Source organism: Poecilia reticulata, linkage group LG23 (genome assembly GCF_000633615.1).
Source record: "Poecilia reticulata strain Guanapo linkage group LG23, Guppy_female_1.0+MT, whole genome shotgun sequence".
NCBI classification, from domain to species: domain Eukaryota; kingdom Metazoa; phylum Chordata; class Actinopteri; order Cyprinodontiformes; family Poeciliidae; genus Poecilia; species Poecilia reticulata.
The window spans coordinates 1,788,740-1,808,653 of NC_024353.1; the positions used below are offsets into that span (position 1 = coordinate 1,788,740).

Here is a 19,914-nt window from a genome sequence, read left to right on the forward strand (position 1 = left end):
CGCCTGTGTTTGTTTTTCAGTGGACATCCATCTGGAAAAAAGAAGCCTGAAAAAAACTGCTCAGACTCAAGAACCTGTGAGTATGCTCTAAGGTAACTCTTCATCAAATCTAATTAAAGTCCATTTGTTAAACAACCCCAAATGGCATTTATTTAAATTTTGTAGCATATAAAAAAGGACAGAAAAGGTCTAATTATTTTATTTGCACAATATGACATCTTACCCTCTGTTTCCCCATGACGCATGCACACAAAATCAATCAAATCGGTGGATCCTACAGGGAGTCAGGATGCTTGATGGCCTCTGGTCTCATTTGGGATGCAGACATTGTCCTGTTGCTTCCTTTAATGAGATCTGGAGGCGTGCAATCTAATATTCACCAGTGAGGCTCCAACATGGCCCCTGAGCCTGTAGCCAAGAAAACTGTGTGTTAATTCAATGGAGTGAAGTCAGCTGTGATCAGAGCGACTGAAGTGGCCATTCACTCCAGAGGCTGAGAGCCACTGACTTTGTTTGAAACACGATGCACAAATACTCTGCGGCTTTGTTTATGCCTCGCTTAGTAGGTTGGACTTTTGCATAAATATTTCAGTAAATATTATTCACAAAGAGCTGCTTTGGGCCTGAACAAGCGCAGGTGTGGGATCAAAGGTACGGCAAGTCTGGCTATGAATAACAAATACAAACATTTTTATGAGCGAGAGCTTCCCTTGAACCGACTCAAATACCAGTTTTTGTGAAATATTGTGATATGAAAGCTTTTATTTTCATTGTTTTGTTGTTCTTTGAAAGTAATTGCAAAAGTGTGCATGCCGCTTGGTTTTCTTTTAAGCTTTTTCATTAAGTCACATCCATAAATGTGAAGGTTTTTCTTGGAATTGCATGTATGCATATTCTGCAGTATCCTTCACCTCACATTAAAAGCTTGCTCATTATTAAAGCTGCTGCCATTATCAGAACTGATAAGTAATCAAACAGAAAACAGTACTGAAAATGTATTACATGTCCAGAGTGACAATCAGTCCACTTTTAGTGTGTTGGCATGCAGGATAAAGTCCTGCTGAGGCTGTCAGTGTGGGACTCAATTGCTTTGGGCTTTCTCATATGTGTGAAGATAAGCTTATTGTGGCGTTAGCAAGATAAAGGGCTTTGCTAACGACTTTATCTCAATTTAAAGTCCGTAATCTAAGTTGTTTAAAAAAAATTATTCTGTTATTCTCCAGTCTTTAAGTTTAAATATCTTCAAAAGCATCAAATTGACTACGAGTAGAAACCATAATAATCTTATCAAGTCTTTGTTTCTACTCATTTATTAGGATGAACTGATAAGAGGGACATATTTTAGACTTTTGAAAGGTGCCAATATTGCTAATTATTTATGTGATATTCAGTAGCGAAACATCAATTTCTTTTATGCTGTTGATGATCCTTAAATCTGTCTCAGCTGTCAGCAGTGATTGATGGAGTTGCACTTCCCACCTCCACTCGGCTGTGTTTTCTTCTGTTTACACCTCATACCTAATCTCGCTTCCAGAGATCTCTCAGCCTCCTTGCATTAGCAGACTTATTAATCATCCTTCATGGTATATGATTGAGTTAAAGCCCTAATGCTGGTTGGTTATTCAGAGATAGTGTTTTTATTCTCTAATAAATTCCTTCTGGTTTTGAATTTTTGTCACACTTCAATTTTTCAGATCATCATCCAAAATTTATCAAAGAGTAACTAGCATCCATTAAAAATCAGTCTTCACAGGGTGAATAATTCACTAAGCAGGAACAAAATCTATTAAAACTGAGTAAAAAAGTTATCTATTTAAAAACCCGTAACACCTCAAGCACATACGACAACAGGCAATATCTTTGGAGCGCTGGTCCCAGAGCATAACACTACCACCACCATGTATGATTGTTTAATGCTGCTTGTTTTGCACATAAACCACTCAAAGCTTTCAACTTTTCTCTCAACAGTTCACAAAGTGTTTTCCAGCAGTTTTGATAATCATACAAATGGTTTTTTGGCAAATTGTAGATTAGTTTTTCTGCTTTTTTGGTCAGCAGCATTTCGTCTCCTGTGTGCTATGTTGGCCCAGTCACTCTCTTTCTTTTTGTTGATTCATGAACTTTGACCTTAACAAAGGCAAGTGATGTCTTCAGTGCTCTAGACATTGTTCTCGGTTCTTTTGTAACCTCCTCGATGAGTCATTGATGTACTCTTTGTATAATTTTAGAAATCTGCCAACTACAGGGAAGGTTTTCTAACGCTGCATATTTTCTCTCTTGGCTCTCAAGGCCATGTTTAAAGCCTGAAGTCTTAAAAATGACTTTGTAAAGCTTCTCAGATTTATAGATGTCACTGCGCTTCTGAATTTTTTTAGATGGAGGCGCTGGGTGTTGCTTTTGGAGCTTGTTTATCCTACTTCATGTTGGCAGTCAGGTTCTGTTTAGGTGATTTCTTGATTCTCCATGTTGGGCAGTGATCTGGGCCAGGCTTTTCTGATGAAACTGAACCAAAAATGTGGGTGATATATAAAATAGAGTTAGAAAGCGGGGCAGTGTATTGTTTTATTTCTCTTAGAATCAGGCCGGATTGATTTAGACGACTTTCCCTTTTATTAAAGGATAATTTCATTTGAAAGGTTCCTGCGGTTGCACTGATGCATGTACTAAATTATTAAAATATAAATGTTCTTCGAATTGTTCTTTACTGACCTGGAAGCATTCATAAACATGGCCTGTTTCGTTTTTCTTAACACCTCTATTTAGTAATTTTATGTTGTGTTGGTTAGGGATTTCCGGGATTTGTTGTGAAGTTCATATTACCTCATAAACCTGCTGATGCAGTTTTCATCAAACCCTCTTAAAATGCTGAAAACAAGGCTCCAACAAATAGCTGACCCATTTTGCAAATGCACATTACTTTTCTAAGCCATTAAGATGTTCCATGGAAAGTTGTATAATTGGTTGTAGTGGTTTTGCGGCTCTCTGATTTGTGTTTTACGGCTGTTAATGCATCCAGTTTTACCACAGTGCTGTTTACTGGCGAAAAAAGTTTTTTAATCTGACTGCTGTTAATATTTTAAATTCATTTATTGGTCATGTAAAAGCATTTGTCACATAAAAAACAAACTTTCACTATATCCAAAATGATTCAGTTAAATATTTTTTAGGAAAATGCAGCATAAAACGAGAAAATAAAGTTGTGGAACCATCCAGCGTTATCAGCTGGTTACCTGATAGTGGAAGTTACCAAGTGATTCCATTTGATGGGTAGTTTATATGTAAAAAATTATATATGCTTGATGCTTTGACTCGATAAACGGAAATCTGGAGTGGAAAACAACTAGAACAAAATACATTCACTTCTAAAAAAAGATTCACAGCTCTAAGAAGAGCTTATCAGCTATGATTTTTAGGTTTATGGCAGAAATAATCTGCTTTTATGACATTTTTATATTTCTAAACAAACCTCCAAATAGTTCCAAAATAGTGAAATACACAAAAGATTTAAAAGCATAAAAAATGCCAGACCTGACGTTGCAAGATTTCCTCCAGCTCTTCAGCATATGAGCAACCAGGCGTCTGTAATTTCCCCCGATGACGACGGCAGAACCCAAACCCGGTCATGTGTGTTAATGCTTTCGGCTTTTTCTGCTTTGAGGTGCATGAGGTTGTGTCCAAAATGCTTACAACCTTGGTAATGCGCTTTCCAGTAGAGATTCTATCTTTAAATGAATGAATGATGCACGCCAGGTGGTCATGACACAAAAAATATGGAAACTTCAAACTTTGCCTTTATTTAGTCAGAATAAAATAATTTTATTGTTCTGTTTACTTTTGTTTTACATCACCAGATCACTGTAAAAAGTGATGACAAGGGGAGTCATATTTACAATCGGAGGGAAACCACATTGCATATTTTCCTTCTTCTTTGAAGGAGTTTGACTCACAGTAATGGTTTGACTCCACACTTTAACTATTTACAAAATACGTGCATTTTGATCTCATCTAATGAATTATTACACTCACTAAATTCTGTCATGCTAATTAGAAAACTCCTTACTGCTGGAGTCGTGCTTAGGTAAAATTTTATAAAGATAAATCTTTAAAAATCTGTCGTAAAAATAAGCATAATTATAGCTCAACACAATTGGATGCAAGAAGAATATTTTCAGTCCATATTCTTTTGTCTAATATCTTCTGCTCTGTTTTGGACCTCTCTCAGCCTCATTCTCTTTCAGTGGCTACCTTTTCATTGTTGGTGCAAAATTAAGCTTTGTATTCAGCAATGTTTCCGTTTCAGGAGGAGCAGACAGAATTGCTCTTTCCCCATTTCATTCTCACTGAGCTGCTATTTCATTTCCTGCCTTGTTCATTAAATCAAATCGGCGCCTGTCATTTGATAATAGTGCAATGACATCAGGCAGAGACAATTTTGTGTTACTCTAACAATTTCATGTGGTAACGAAAAACACTGCTCCTTAATTGAGACATTTTAATTTACTTTCTGGAAAATATTTGTATACTTTTAAACATCAGCGTTTTTAATTAAAACCAAAAAATAATATTTTGTATTTTAGGCATCCATTTCTATGTAACAGCATAAATGTTCAAGCACTCAACATGACTCCGTTTGTTATATATTATTATTAGTATATTTCTCCCACCTTCATATCCTAAACATCACCAAAAAGTTGCTCAAAATCATCCAATTGTCTATTCTCTATTCAGCTTATCTTTGCAGGGAACATAGTTGTTTTCTGTCTTCATCTGTCATGGGACAAGAGATGGGATACACCCTGAACCCTTACCTGTTGACACAGAACTAAAAACAATGCAGACTCATAACTATGATCAATGTAGAGGAACCTTTTGGCTTAAAACTAAAGTTTCCTCTCAGTTTTTAGACTAGATGGAAGTCAGAGTTCCTGGGTAGCCTTTCCTAGATCACATTTCTGAGAAGTTAAGTCTCCTGGAAAGAATCCTCTTATCAGTTTGTAGTTTTTGTGTAAAATGTGACTAATTGTGTAAAAGTACTTTAAGTACTTCTCCAGCTCCTCAGCATATGAGCAACCAGGCGTCTGTAATTTCCCCCGATGACGACGGCAGAACCCAAACCCGGTCATGTGTGTTAATGCTTTCGGCTTTTTCTGCTTTGAGGTGCATGAGGTTGTGTCCAAGCTTCAACAAAATGCTTACAACCTTGGTAATGCACTTTCCAGTAGAGATTCTATCTTTAAATGAATGAATGATGCTTTCCAGACTACAGAGTGCACTTCACTATAAGCCGCACCCGCTAAGTTAAAAAAAAACAACAACTGGAAACACATATATAAGCCACACCGGGCTATAAACCGCTGGTATCTCCGCCGATTTCGGTTTTCCACCGTAAAACCTATTAAGGACGCAGCCTTGAGTCTCCAACACCGAACCATGGATTTGTTCACGCGAGCTTTACGTGCAGCGGCTAATGATCTGTACTACCAGATCAACATTCTTCAACTTAAAAGCTGCATCATATGAACTTCTTTGTGTTGCTTCCATGATGAGGGGGTATGAGTTTGAAAACATTTCTCCGTAGTTCCTGCTGCTAGGATGTGCTTGTTCTAAATGAAAATCAGCACTTTATTCTTTGATTTCCAATTTTGACTTCCAGTGATTCACTTTCTGCTAAAGAGCCCCCTGGTGGTTGAAGAAAAATCCACAGAAAAGCCGCACCGGGCTACAAGCATGGGGGAAAAAGTAGCGGCTTTTAGTCCGAAAAATACGGTAATCAGTCTGACAAATGCAGGGAAAGCTGCAGAAAAAGTCTGAAGATGATTTGGGTACTGTTAGAAAATATAATTTGCGTTACATTTTTTTATTATACTATTTACAAATATAAAGTACTAAAATCCATACTAATAAATGCATAAAGAACCTACATTTGCAAGTGAATGCCCTTTATGATCCACTCATGTCATAGTGTGTGCTTAAAGCTGACGCATAGTGTTCAGTAGCCATCAGATAGCAGTTCTTTTCTCTGTGGGTGAAATTTCATGATCCTCACATAGTGAGAGCATAAAGTCCCTCCTGGATAAGCTTAAGAGAAGACAACACATGAGGGAGGAAGGTCTGCTATGCTCAAAATGGCCACAGGGACGCCATTTCCCACAGAGCTCCAATTCCCCTGGCTCTGCAGTGCCAGTCTGTCCTTTGTGAGCCAAAGTGACTGAGACACATTGCGGTCACCATGGGCTGGAGGAGATATGACAAATACAAAAGCCAGACCCTGTTTGCTTCTTCCCACGAGAGAAGAACGTGCAGCTCATTGATACGGCAGGAGCTTAGCTGTCAAACTCTTCTGGTCTCCTTGAAGGGCTGTCAAGTTTGCCACTTAAGTTTTATATCTTTGGTCATGCAAGGCTTCATGCTGATGAATTGAAATCCAGTTTAAACATCTGCTGTCTTTGGAGTGCAGCAAGTGTTACTCTGATTATTGGAAATACCACAAGTAGGAACATTTGAAGTTAATACGGTTAAGCTATTGTAAATGTTTCAGGAAGAAGAGAACATTTTGGAGTAGATGAAATTTCCTGGATTTTCAAAATTGGATTTCGAGCCAAAAATAAACATATTATGTGTTTTAAGCAGAAGACATTGTTCTGAATAAGTCATATCTTTCATTTTGGATCATCCTCCTCCATTTTCTAAACATGTTTCAGTGTCGCAAAAATGAGTCTGTGTATTTTGTCGATTTGTTCTGGCTCAAACACATCCTTCCCAGTATTCACCTTCAGATTTTTTTTCTTCACTTTCTTTTCAAGTGTAGACAGGAGCAGAGAAGTGTCAGCATGGCTACGTGCTATAAACTCCTAGTGTGCGTTAAATTGAAAGCTGGTTTTGTTGCGCCTTCAGTTTCTCTTCTACAAGTCGTACTGACCAATCTAGATTCAAAACGAGCACGCTGAGTCTAACATATAGGTGCTTGTTTTTCATGAAACACATGCAGTAGGAGTTGGTGAACCCATTAAAAAATGCTATTTTTTATTCTTTTAATTTGAGCAAAAGAATAAAATTATTTAGCTGATCAAGCCAATACAAATTATGGCAAGAAAAGAGGAAAACATTGGCCCGTTAGTGCCTGTTGTTCTCAGGAACTAATACACAAACTTATGTAAATGTAGATTTACTTACCACATAAAGGACAATATTAGCCAAATAACAAGTTGTAAGCTATCTAAAAAGTCAAGACTTTTTAACAGGGTCCTCACTTTAAAAATGCTACAATTAAAAACACATTTGATAAGAAATATTTAAGAGGTTTTTGTATCACTGAGTAATAAAACTCCCCTTATGAATGACTAATAAGCCGTTCAGAAGCTAGTTAACCCTGCATACACTTCATAAATCAACATTTAAAGGGCATCAGGGGAGCTAAGTGACATGTGCATCTTAATGTTTAGTAGAAGATATAAAAATATTTCATACCAGCACTTCAGAAATATAAAGCAATGTGAACAAAAGTGTTCATTTGAAGTTACAGAGGCAGATTTAACTACAACAGAAACAGTTCAAGTATGATGTCCAATTCAAGTAGAATTGCTAAAAAGCACTTTGGTCCTCTCTATAAAGATTATATAAGTAGATGACTGAACATTTGAACAGACTCTGAGATTCATCTATGGAGAGTTACGTCTTGTTTACTGTGTTTTTCCATCTACATATGAAAAACACAGTGATGTGTCCAAAGAAAAGTGGCATTTGTTTTTAATGCTAAACCTAAAGCTTAGAAAAAATTAGTATCTTCCTGTTTTACAAAGAATGACAACCAAAATTTAATTACTGCAGAGATTTGTCCTTTCTCTTTTTTTCTGTCTTAAAGGAGCTATGAATTGAACTGAACAGATTGATGGGCCTTTTCTCATCGTCACTGCAGTCCATGCCCGTTTTTGTACTTCAGCTCTGTAATGAGGAGCACAGAGGCTAACCTAATTGGGGTGAACTGTGTATTTAGCAAACTTAATCTGGCAGAGTAATATTTAAACAAACCGTGGGGGTGAACTCAGTCACGCTGATGATGGTTGCTCAGCTCATGACAAGGCTCAGCATAGGTTGTGGTTGAAAAAACTCGGAACGATTAGTGAGATGAAGGTGAAGTTGTCATTGACTGGCTGTCAGAATCTAACATGGATTTGCGATTTAAACTGTAATTTCATCCCACAGTCCTTAAAGGATATTCTCTTCTGTTCAGGTAGCACATGGTCCTTTAATGCTTCTTATTGTGCATTGATTTGTTAAAGATGCATAATTGCTTAATTACTGTGTTTTTTTTTGCTAAATGGTCCTGCTGGCAGTTTTGGTCCTGGATTCTGATACTGTGATTTGCACCTTGTGCCTATTAGTTTTTAAGGAATCAATTATTTGCTAATCAAGAAAAAGAAATTGTAGAACACAAAACAACATCCTTGTTTTGTAGGAATCGATATACCCTGAATTAAAAGTTGAATCAAGGTACAAACTAATACATTTTTACTGAGAAAATGTAACCATTTAAAAAACAGGACTCATACAAGCTTAAATCCTTTGTAGCACTTAGTTTTAGATGTTAATTATTTAAAATATTCTGAATTGCACAAAGCTTAATGATTGCTTTTGACTTGGAAATGGGTAAGAATGTTGATTCTGCATATGTAAATAATATTTAGTATAAAATCCAAAGTTAATACATAAAGTGAAATTATTTCTTCTGTAGCTAAACTAATTCAGTTGGATCAGTGATATTCAGAGTTGTTTTGATTTTTGACTTCTAATAAAATAACTGGCCAATGTCTGCTTGATCCTGGGACCAAAAGAGAAAAGAGTTTTAATTTATTTTTGCAATAAAATGAGTTAGCTTAGAATTTAAAATGTTATTTTCAGAATCTGTTTGTTTTCTTTAGTACAATTAAGCCCTCTGATTGCATTTTCTCATCAATAGCTTCTCTATTCCTCTGACTTTATCCCATTTGTCTGTGTTCAAAGAGTGGCAGTAAGTCGTCCCAACACTTTCCTCTCCTAGCATTTGAGGTGAAGTGTTGTTTGCTCCACCCTCAGCTCAGCACATTTACAATTTCTGTTTAGTTAGTGTGCAAACTGGTCATGTGCACTGCGTCAAACTTGGTGTGTTTCTAAGCAACAAAACACCTCCTAAGATTGCTGTTATTTCTGAAAACTACGTCAAGATTTTCACACTTCCAAGAATATGTTCTCTGCTCTGAGGCTGCTTCATTAGACCAACAAGCTGTAAAATAATTCACTCTGTACATTTTAGTGAAAAATAAGAAAAAAAATTCTTTAAATCCTACTTTTGAGCTTAAAAGAATTGTGTTGTCATCATGAAATAAACAAAATGTCCATAAATAAACTGTTCAGATACATAAAATGTGTAAAAAATTACTTCAAAATGTCTCATTTTGAGAACAAACATAAAATATTGAAAACTAAATTGTTAAACAGAGGTTTCAGATTGCAACAATTATTTATCCTGCAAACATCTGAGTAATAGTGCATATAAATTGCAGAGTGTTTTTACTTTTAAAGCATAAAAACATCACAGCTGTAATTGCAGCAACAGTGGTCGGCATGATAATTAATTTATTTCTACTCTTTTAGGCAGAAATTTAGTAATGACAAGTGTTTTTATTTTTATTTTTTGTTTCATTTTAACTGTTGCTGAGATTCACATATCTGTTACCGAAGCTTCTTTCAAAGCAACCACTCTCAGTTGCTGCTTTGAACCAGGAAAGTGATTAAAAGAACCGTTTCCCCTCTTAAAGTCAAGCAAGAGCTGGAGTCGATGGGCGATTTCAGTCCTGGAGTCAAGCTTTTTCGTAGGCCTGAAGCAGCTTTGATCATCAGGACCGAGCTGGAGAGGTGCATTAAGACCACTCTCTTTTGTTATTTTAATTAATTAAGCTTCATTTTGAGGCTGAAGATGAAAAGTCTGACTTATTTGCATTTGTGCATTGTCAGAGCAGAAGTAAGCATGTTTTCAGATATACAAATGAGCCTGTTTTGAAGTTGATAGGAAGCAATAAATAAAAAGGGCATGGAAAATATTCCGTTGATAATTATCGACACCCTTCAAATTAATTAAAAGCTCTTCCATTTTCAAAATTACAAATTTGGGAGCCTCACATCTCTTAAAAACAAATTGGAGAGCACAATCTAAGGACACTAGATAAAAACCAATAAATTAGATCCAGTTTCATATTTGTTGTTTTGATTTGACTCTACCTCTGTTTTCTGAACCACTCCTGTGATGATTTGATCATATTTTGGATCATTGTCTTGCTGAAAGCCTTCAAGAATTAAACCAGGAAATATATTGGTCAATGAAACATTTGCTGGTCGATCAAACACTTATTTTGGTCAGATTTCTCCTTGGAGAACAGCTGGTTGTGCAAAAGGCAAACAAGACATTGAACATGTGCATTCAAAAATATAGAAAAGACCATGTTAGGTTTGCCTGTAAAGGTCATAGTGCATATATTTCCCCAGTAAGTTGAATATCATTAACTTTTTTTGAGTAAAAATAAACACAACTGTAGCGTTTGATGAAAATCTTAATATCAGTCCCATCTAACCAAATGACTCCACTTCAGGTCTGAGTAGACTTTACCAAACATTTACTTCTGTTACCAAAAAGCTATTTTGCACATTCCTATCAAACGACCTCCTAGAGTTCAGACCGAGTCTTGTGAGTTCCTCTGAGTTAGTTTAGGTGTTGAGACGATTATAGTCCAGCTTTGTATGCCAAATATTAAGCCGTCTTATTTTGTCGTCGTTCTGACTGCACGTAGCAGCAACTTTACGGAAGTAGCTAATGTCTTGCAGAAATATTTTGACTTAACGATGAATATTCATGTGCATTACTTGAACAGTTTTTCCTGCTGTTTCTCTCATTTCCAGAATTTGTGTTAAAATACTTGAATATTAAGTTATTTCAGCTTCTGAATAACATACTCAACTTAAAGGTGTTGTTTTTCTACAATTTTCTGAAGCAGCAGATTAGATTGCTGCAGTCAAGGATACACTTGTTTCAAGGCTTTTTCTAAACTTTCAAAAAGGGAACTAATAATTCTGGAGTATTTTATAATCGAATGTGGACTATCTTATATGTTTTTAAAATAACCTTTGAATTGTACAGTTGTTAAAAAAAAGCAGTTAACTTGTGACCTTTTTCTTTCTAAAGAAAAAAGTCTTATGGAAATAGATTGTTGTCTGGGATCATTTTCCCTGTTGCAAGAAAGGACATTTTATTATAGCTTTTATTGTGTCATATAAGCTTACTGAGGTTGATTACATGAACCACAAGCCTGTGCAATGCGATAATACTTTTCGATTGCTGACGCATGGAAATGGGAGATAGGATGTAAATGCTGGGCTTATTTCTGTTTGGAAAGTTTTCTTGTTTCAACTGCAGCTAGCATGGGTTCTCCGTTTTCCTTATTTGTCTTGAAAAGCACAAAAACTAGAAGTTTCTTTTAGGAATTGGATACATTTATGAGGGTGGTGCTTTCACCATGATGAATACCCAACACCCATTTGGAAAATTTAGCTTTTACTGGCTTATCTGGACCATAAAGTTCCTCCACATGCGCATACAAACCCACATTTACATTTCCCTGTGATAAGCCTGAGCAGCCTAACATGACTTACTGGCACAACCCTCTTATAATCCTTCCAATCATGTTTAATGCCGGCTTTTTCAGTAAGGTGACAACAAATCAACTCAAACTCTGATCTCTATTGATTTCCCCTACATCTGTTTTGTGATTTCTGCTCAGACTGTTAAAAGATCCTCAGACATGCATATAAATAACAATAGCATCAGCTAAGCTGGCGCTAAGAGTTTTGCCTCCAGTAGATGGATATAACATTGTGGCAGTGATGGAGGATGAGCTGGGAATCAGTCATCCTTAGTCGAGATACGGGCCACTCTCAAATGGAAGTCTGCCAACCGAGCACACAGCTGCATCACCTTTTCTTTTACTCTGGAAATTACACAGAAGACCAAGCACACATCGCCTCTTATCACAAAATCCATTCTGTCCTATGAACTGTGCATATTGAGATGCTACAATGGAACAAAATAATATGAACTGATTGAACTGATGATGATGTAGTTTCATCCTTGCTTCACTGATATCCTAAAAGCATTAAACAGATGCTGCTAATCCACTGTGTCACTCAGGGTTACACACACACACCCACTAATGGATAAAGGTTCATCATATGCTTGAGATCAGACCTAATACACCAGTGTTAGTAGTCCAGTTTTGTAGTAACGTAACCAAAAGGACAACTTATTTTAATGTGTATTTTTTTTCTTTCCACAAAGTTTTTCTCATTTGGATTAATATTTTTAAAACATTTTCACTGTCACCTTTACTCCCCATCAATAATGATAACAAAAAACATTATTTTGTTGCCTTGAGCAAACTCAAAATAAAAAACAATGCATGCAATTTTTACCATCAAAAACCTTTTACACAGGTGCTGTGAGAGCAAAATGAAACATGTTCAAATGTATCTTAATTGAACCAAACAGAATGCAATCTGAAATTAGTTTCTAGTTTTTTCAATATAAATCTCAATTATTTAGATGAACTTCAAGCAGAAAGCAAAGTTCTATCGTAACACAGTTTAAAGAGAGGAAATTAGATTGTGATAGTATTCAAATTCAGGTATATAACATGATTTCCCCAAAATACTTCAAGAAGCTCTCATTTAAATATAGAGTGTATATATTTCAATTTGTTTTGTTCTGCTTTAGTCACTGCTAGTGATATTTGCATCTCTAAAGATTCTGCGGGCCTCGAGCTGAGTCATCCCTAAACCTTGACAGAGGGAGTAAACAAGCCTGCCTCTGTTCATCAAGGTAATCTTGTTTACTTGGTGGACAGCATACTACCACAGGGATAAAGGCCGATGAGCCAGATACTGTGATCCCTGCTCTCATGTCTTTAAAGTAGATATAACAAGCTTATTATTATTTTCTGTCATTTTGAATGTTGCAGTTTATCGTCTCATTGAACATGAAGGTATTAAGGGTCCCATTTAATCAAGTATGATCTTAAAATTGTCTGATGCATAAGTTAATTTATTATTAAATAAATGATCATTTTGTTTATTGAGTTAGAAAAGCTGTCCAAACCAACCTGGCTGCAAATTACATAATAAGTTTTTGATTACCTAATGTTGTGTGAAAGCTAAGCTTATTTTCTCCCACCATCACCTGTTACTGCTAAACCTGCAGAATCAAGAAATAACTTAAATTTAACACCTCTGAAAAGTGGAGGTAGGCTATGTTACAAAATGTCGGACAGTACCACCACATATTCTGATTTAAAGAAATCCAAGAACAGATGAGACATTTTTACACTGATAAGTTTTGAAAAAACAAAATCTAGTGTTTTGGGACTATAAAACTCTTAAACACTTATGTGCATTAATTGAGAGTACATGAATCAGTGATTGTACATAGAAGTAGTTAGCCTGATGACTGATCCAGGAAGACATAAAATAACCAAGAGCAACATTTAAACATCAAACCGTGATTCCAGGACATCTGTTAAGATCTTAAGAGTCTCTTACACTAAAACCTAAACATTTCTGATGCATTAAAACCTGACATTGCTTTCTAAATATTAAACTTGTAGAGAAAGTTCTCCAGGAACAACTAGTGTCTACATATTGTTTTAGAAACTGTCAACATTTGATCTTACAACATTGTGCATGGTGTATGGTGAACATGAGTTGGTAGATTTCCTCTTGCTTGGCGATACTTAGAGAAAAATATATGTGTACTAATTACTTTAGCATTCTGTAGAAACTACCCCCTCACTGTTGTAATTTGTAAATGACTGCCTCCTCATGAGGGGAGATTACCATTCGCAGTCATCTCTGTGATTCATAATTACTCTCACAGTGAGCAGCCATGAAATGCAGGGGGTGAGATTTTCATTTGTGTCAAAACACGGTACCATATCCACCAGCACCACAGCTGCTGAAGTCTATATTTTACCCCCTCAGAACTTGATTTAAACATTTTACTGTGATGAACAATAGACTGTTGTAGACGGTAAAAAGTAGGAAGGAATATGAAAACTATTGAGTTGTTGTCACAAAACAGAACTGACAAAAAAATATGAAACAATCCTCAGTTTCAAGTTTCAGCTTTTTCCAAGTGCTGCATGCTTTTTAGTTTTCTTATTTGCTCCATTCTTCCATGGCAGTTTTTGTGCTTTATAGGATTTAAAGTTCACCGTCAGTCAATATTTTCAACAACTGAGTGCAGTCAGGAGTAAAACCTTATTATGTACAACAGAACAATGCTTCGGGGTGACAGCAAAGGGTGAAAGACAGAATATGGCAACTAGATGGAATTGGGTAGAAATGGAACGGCATGAAGTGTTTCAAGATCATACAAGTGTCAGACATCTTATTTCACCATCCTGAATAAATCCAGTCAGGTTTTTTTAAAAGCTGAGTGGCCAGTCAACAGTATCTTACACCATTTTTGTTACCATTTGAGCAAAAACAGCAGAGGAATTGAAGTAGTGATGCAGAGAAACATATTGCACATTTACAGTGAAATGGGAAGCTTAAAATATCTTCACTGTTGGACGAGTGGGAGGCAGATGGTGATCATTGTGGAGACCTGTGCACACAGAGATCTGCCTTATGTAGAGCTATAGCAGATATAACATTAGCTGAGGGCTTTATTTCTTTTTACTTGCAAATACGCAGCAGCAATAATCTTTGAATGCATCATTACTCTTCTGCCGATTCAAAATTTCTACTATCTTGATCAGTCAGGCAGTGAGTAAAGGATGAGAGCAAAGAGCTCTGACTTATCTATTTATAGATTGCCATAATTGGGCGCTTCATATCTAGGTCGCTAAGCACACCTGTGACTAAAGAATGCTACGATGAGGATTTGCATGATGAAAAGAGACATGCAAGACAGCACTGACACCTCATCATGTTCAACTAAAGAAAGAAAAAGCTCTCAAGTGAATTATAACCAACTATGAACTGATTTTCTGTAAGTATCAGCTGTAAATACATTAAGCCACCTGCATTTTCCCAAACAAACTCAACAAAAGATCCAATCTATATTGGGGGAAACTTTGATGGCCAAATGTGAAGCTACATTTAGTACTTTGTAGCTGCTTTCTGGGACATGTTTATGCAAATTAAGCACAATGCAAAGCATACCATTTGTGTCATTCTAACCTTGCAGCATTTCTTCATGCACATACATATAGATATTCCTTGTGAGCTGAGGTTTTGACTCCTGAAGCCAGACCAAGATAACCTAAGTAAGTAAGCTGTCTGGAGATGTTTATTTGAATCGTTTTGGAGCAAAAAATGCTTTTCTTCAGAAAAGAAAGGGGTAGAGAACCTACCTCTTTACACCACCATTATAACGGTAATGGTGTTTCGCTGTTTGACGCAGTATAAATGTTGTAAACACACTGAAAAAACAGACGGATAAGTGAGACAAAAGGGTGGACACTTGCTGTTTTAATGAAAGCTAGAAATACACAGAGACCCAGTGTTTCTGCCAAAGAACTGAAGCAGGTTTTTTTTGTAGAACAGTGTTGTTTCACTAAATTAACTGTATTTATGTTCATAGTTTTTAAAACATAGCAAATATTGATTTATTCTTTACAAAAATACAAAGATAAAAGAAGAGACATAGTTCACATTTTTAACAAAACAAAGAAATAGTTTAATGGTTTTATGAAGCTCCACATCCTATTTTATTTATTTTGATAAGACAAAATAAAAAAAATAGTTTTCATGAAAACAGAAAAAAGAAAAACAAGAAATTCACCTAAAGAGGGATATGGTCTAAAACATTTTTGAACATCTACCTTATTGTTGTTCCTCTAGTTTGTCATTCTCCCTCCGTATCACTAAGTAAGATACCAAGGCTTCAACTAACGTATAACCTTATGCACAAGTCTCAGTATCGTCTTGGTGTCAATCAAACCCAGACACTGGATTATCAGAGTCCAGCAGCATTGTGTTTTACACCAATCCATCTGATATGATGATGTAAGGTTTGCTTGCAGCAGCTCTCAGTTCATTCCATGAAACTCTCTACAGACTGTTCTTGAGTTAATTTGAAGGCCACATAATGTTTGGACTCGGATATCTGCAGAAAAGTAAAGTGGTGAATTCTGTGCACTTATTCTCCGTAACATCCACTGACCTTGCTCTATGGCTTCATGTGGCCGACCACATCATGGCTGATTTGCTGTCATCATGCCACCAACAGTTGACTGGAATATTTTATAGTGGAGACGTTTCAAGTCTCCTACAGGTGGCATCTTGTTTGAACTCCAGAGAGACCCCTGCTTGGGTTTTTTTAACTAATCTGTAATGGTGAAAATTCAATGGCTAATTGAAGATTTCTGGCAACATAGTGTGTTACATAAAAAACACACAGTCATCCAGGTTGCATATGAAATGAGGTACATGTGTGCAAGCTTTTGTGGGACTTCATCATTGAAGCTCTGCTTTTTGCCTCATCTCCTTTCAAAAACGAGAGAAAAAAATGTTTTTTTTTTGATTGGCAGGTTAAACTCTTCAAGGTAAATTCGCTCTCTTCCTCTGCCTCTCACTGTATAGATTACTGTGGTAATATCTCCTGTTCCGTGTCTCCTTCCACCTCTTGACTGATTCTCAGTTTACACTCAGATCAAAAGATTGTGTCCTTCCTTGTCGTCTGTTTCCTAAATGAGCGCCTGCATAATTTGCTGAGCATCATCCCTGTATGTTTATCAAGGGGTAAAGAGAAGTGTTCCTGGTGATGGATGGAGAACTTCATGTGAACTGTTTTTATGTTGGGCTTTGGACTAGATTTATTTTTGCATAAAATGAAAGACGCTTCCTGGGTTGTAAATGTCTCCAGAAATGCCTACTTTAAGTGTGAATGATGAAGATGGAAACTATTATCCTATGCAGACACCCGCATGGAAAATGATTGTTGGACAAAGAGAGAGAGAAAAATCTCCACACAAAAAGAGGAATGAGGGAAAATTGTTACTATGAATCACAGTATTTTGTGGTGAACGCTGATGAGCAGAAGTATTGGAGGAGAAAATGTGAAAACACAGCAGGAAACCAGTGCCGTGTTCTTTGAAGCTTCACAAAGGAACTTGCGCAGATGGCTGCCAAGACCAACAAAGGCAAATGCTCGGCTTCAAGCGGCTAATATCACCATGACTTGCACATTGAGTTCTGATCATGTTATTTGTTTAAACATGCGTATTTTCGCAGCGCATTGTCGAACCACGATGCATCATTGATTTGTGCACATGATTGTGATGGCACTCGCTGTCACCACAGGCTGCAAACTCGAGATGTGATTTACAAGTGAGGACAGCTGGAAAGGCTGTGAAAGTCTGTGCAGATTTAGCAGCCTGGACGAACCCTACGTACAACGAATACCTGCCACCGACACAAAAAATAGCCTGAGTTTGCTGTGAAGCAAAGCTGCTCTAGAGCTGATAACAAAAATGAGCGTACCTATTAGTGTTTCTTCCTCCTTTTGATGTACAACGACGGTATCTCGGCGGTAGTTAATATGTCGTCGTTTAGGTCTATTTAATGCTTTGTTCTGGTGCCGAGATGGTGAAAAAAATTATAACGGATATTTTGTTTTCTTTTAAAGACTTGAAGATATTTTGCAGGGTAAATAATCTGTCTTAAAATATTATTTGTGATTTTAAATGTTAGTTAATAGAAACATAAATATTTGTTGCTTGCCAAATTAAGATGTAAAACATTTGAAAAGAACAGTTACAAAACTCAAACAAAAACACTTTAAACCCAAATATATGAATGAAAATGCAAAATTCTGCTTTGACTTTTGAAGGTGCCCTTCTTCTTGAACTTATAGAAACACAATTTTTAGATGCAGTGTCTGGAAAATGTATGCAGATCTATAAACAGATTGCTGGTTCATACAATATGTGCCTGGAAAACTGATCCAAGTTTTCTCTAAGGGGAATGGGATCATCTTTTGACTGCAGAATAGATCCGCCTGTGATTGTATGAACCATTATATCTAAAGAGGAACACTATATGTAGCTCTACCAGGTTCATTTAAAATTATACAGCCTTTGGAGTGAAGACTTATATGCTCTGAAAAATACCCTGATTCATAAAATATAAAATTTTCCCTTGTAATTTACCTTTTTTATACTAAATTTAGTATGTAAAGATTTTAACATACTCCTTCATTAATATCTAATTATGTACTCCAACCTCAGCTTGACACATAGTGCTTTTAAAGTAAATCCATTGACTCCACCCTCCTGTAGTCAAATCTGTATTCAGCCACCAGTTGTGGTTCAGGAAGGGTTCAGTGCCTATTTACTGGGGTATTGTGAGTGATTCTGGCCTTGTTAAATCCCATTTTGTTTTGTGCAGCGTGGAGGTTGGCCTCCTCCAGGCATGTGAAGGTGGAGGCTGAGGCCGGCACACTGACTGCGTGAGCCAGAGAGCAGTCCAATTTTTCATCCTTATTGCCCGTGACATATCCAAAGTGGCAGAGTGCCGTCCACGGAGATACAAAAGATGGGCAAAAGGGAGGAAAACGTGGAAGTGTGCAGCTCAGATGGATAGAGGGGAGTGGATTTCCATTTCCGTCTCTACACCTCTGAGCAAGGCTCCAATTTCCTTGGCTGAGTACAATGCAGCTCACCTGTGTCTATTAGGGAAGATGAAGTTAGTGCTGCTATTCCATAACGTACACTGCCTCTGTGCTTGTTGTGTAGGTGTACAGAGCGTTGAGCTCCATTAATTCATGTCATCTATGTCAAAACCATTTGTTATTTTAATTATATGTGATTCAGTTGTTGTTGGACGGCAATTTGCAATTATAAAATCTCTATCTGACATGTTTTGTTATCTTAATTCCAACCTTTCAGACTGTCACATGCAGCCAGAACAGTTATAGTTGCCAAGGGCAGCATCAAGGTCACCTGTGGGGGATGTGCTTTCCTTGAATAGCTGGGACATCACACAGCTGCAAAATTTTCCTCGCAGAGAGATTTCCCCTCTCACTTTTCTTTCACTTTCATTCACGCGGCTGAGATTAAGATCTCTTGTTGTAATTATTGCTTTGTGAAGCGGCCTAATTCTGCCAACATGATGGTATCACGCGATCAGGTGCGGCGGAGGGTTTCTGCCGCCAGCTGTTCATGTCCTGTGCATGTTTTAGTGGGCAGCAGCGAACGGCACGGTTATGTGATATGTGCTCGATGATCGACTAGTTCCTGGAAAACTGCCAGTGCCTTCACTTTTTCCTTTGCCCCCTCCCATCCTCTCTGTAGCATATGGGAGTGAAGAAGAAAAAAAATAGAAAATCAACACTAAGCAAAAGAAAAACAAAAGTAATCCCCTTGGGTATTGGGGATTCTTTTTAGCTCCAGCTGTACAATAAGGGCATCATTCAACCTTTGCAGTCCCAAGAAACATATGGCTGTCAGCCTCCCCAAACACAGGTGCTTGAAAGACAGTCAATTCTGCTTAATGAGCAATTGTTATGTACCGCATAGCAAAGTGTGGAAATAAGCAGACTGTGTCCATTAGCACACAAACATGCTGGAAAAGGCTGGAAGGTATAACCTGCATATTTCAGAGTAAAAAGGCATTTCTAGTATTTCAGACTGCAATCAGTAATGTATTCAAGGTTATTGAGCAAATCATGTATTCACATCTAATCATCCGTGTTAGGTTAATGAACTTTAATGAATATTATACTGATACATTTTTTTTACATATAAAGGATGGATTTGCTAAAATTTTCTGGCTGCAGACCCTGTACACTTTCTTGACTTAAAAAAGTATTTGTTTTAGAAATATGTGTTT

The 19,914-nt window shown here is 36.9% G+C and overlaps 1 protein-coding gene across 4 annotated transcripts in view; it reads left to right on the top strand.

Annotated features, from left to right (window-relative positions):
• The window catches only part of syt1a (synaptotagmin Ia), a 159,013-nt gene that overhangs the window by 50,293 nt on the left and 88,806 nt on the right, over positions 1–19,914 (top strand). For 3 of the 4 annotated variants that reach the window (XM_008400456.2, XM_008400449.2, XM_017302823.1), the window contains exon 2: positions 21–76. The gene's annotated coding sequence lies outside the window, so the exon portion shown is untranslated. Of the gene's footprint in view, positions 1–20; positions 93–19,914 lie in introns of all 4 variants that reach the window. The other variant, XM_008400453.2, reaches the window with a different exon arrangement.